A 2,026-nucleotide genomic window follows, 5' to 3' on the forward strand; every position below is an offset into this window, starting at 1 on the left:
GTAATGGTAGGAGATAAATAGGCTAAAAAAAATAAAAATAAATAAAACAATTATAATAACATTATTATTATTATTATTATTATTATTATTATTATTATTATTAAAAATAATAATAATAATAATAACGTTAACAACAATAATAGTAATAATAATGATAATCAAAATAATAATAGGCAAATTATCAAGTTATGATTTGAAGCAAACAGGCAGATAAATTAAAATAATAATAAGATCAAATAAACAAAAATAAATAAATAAATGAAAATAAATACATAAGTAAAGAGGCAAAAACAAAAAACATTAGTCTGTCTTTATAGTGGTCATAACAATTATAATGATTATGAAAATGACATAATTGAAAATTTCCCCACTGCGGGACTAATAAAGGAATATCTTATATCTTATCTTATCTTATAATTACAGCAACATAACAGTAACAACAATAATAATAATAATATATTACCATTATTATCATCACTAATAATAGTAATAATAATAATAATATCAATAACAACAACAATCATAATAATGATAAATAACAATATGAATGATAATAATAACAATAACAACAATTCATTAACACATGAATGTCTTTTATCCAAAGAGTGTGTAATCAGTTACAGGGAAGGTCTTTACAGATGTTATACACAACTCTTTTCTCTCTCACACCTTTACTATGGGATGTTTTTTTTTTTCATGTCGGCAGGTGTGAAGCACCATGTGGCTTCTCCTGGAGAGACACCTGACACCTCATCCCTTTCACTCCTCTAGGAAGGCTGTAGCCATCCAGAGACAGAAATACAAGAGAATAACCCTTCATTATTGCAAGTATATGTTGCTTTTACTATGTAATCTGTACCAGTATATAGCTAAACTATTGCTGCAATACAGTTAATGTGATGTAGTTTCGTTTTCACCCAGTAGAGTGTACCACAGAACCAGCAGCCTATTTCATGCTCCAGACTGGAGTCCAGCCAGATACATAGAAACTTTAGAAAGGACGATAGAAGCTACTGTAGTTTATTTGAATAAGATTATTTCACAGTTAATGAGCAGTGAATATCTTCACAAGGACCATATTCACTGCTTAATGATTGTGAAATAATATTATTCATTATTAATCTACCTAGAAGAGTGCAAGGGGTTAGGTGGAAGTGTCAGGTGTCTCTCCAGGAGTAGCCACATGGTGCTTCACACCTGCCAACTTAAAAAAAACAACATCCCATAATAAGGGTGTGAAAGAGAAAAGTGTCAATTACACTCTTTGGAAAAAAGAAATTCATAATGAAAACAACAACAGCTATGTATGTATTTATTTATCTTCTACCATTACACCAATCAAATCGTTACTATTATCATAAGTTGAGTTATTATAAGTTATTATTATTATTACTATTATTGTTGTTAACTTATTATTATTATTATTATTATCATTATTATTCATTATCATATATTTATTATATAATATTTATAATAATAATAATAATAATAATGTTATTATTATTATCATTATTATTATTATTATTATCATTATTCATAATAATGATAATAATAATAATTATATAATAATTTATATATATTATTATATAATAATGTATTATGATTATATAATAATAATAATAATAATAATAATAATAATAATAATAATAATAATAATAATGTTATCTTTATTATTTTTATTATTAGCCTATTTATCTTCTACCATTACTTCGATCCTGTGCTTAAATAATGTTACACTTTTATAGAATGACCAATTTATCTTCTTGGCTTTTATTTTGACACGTTTTTTTTACTTCCGGGTCACGTGACTGCAACTCTTCTATTTCAAAAATTTAAAAAAATGACAAAAAGAAACTGAATTGGATCGTTTTTGTTTTTTTTCTTTTGTAAACAAAAAAAACGAACAGAATGTTTATAATATTTAACGCTTCGCCGGCAGAATTCAAATAATCTGGTAGTTTTAGAAGCGACTACATTTCCCATCAGCCCCCGCGAGGCGCATCAATTCTCCTTCTTTCAGAGCTGT

The sequence above is a fragment of the Sebastes fasciatus genome, chromosome 8 (assembly GCF_043250625.1).
Source record: "Sebastes fasciatus isolate fSebFas1 chromosome 8, fSebFas1.pri, whole genome shotgun sequence".
NCBI classification, from domain to species: Eukaryota; Metazoa; Chordata; class Actinopteri; order Perciformes; family Sebastidae; genus Sebastes; species Sebastes fasciatus.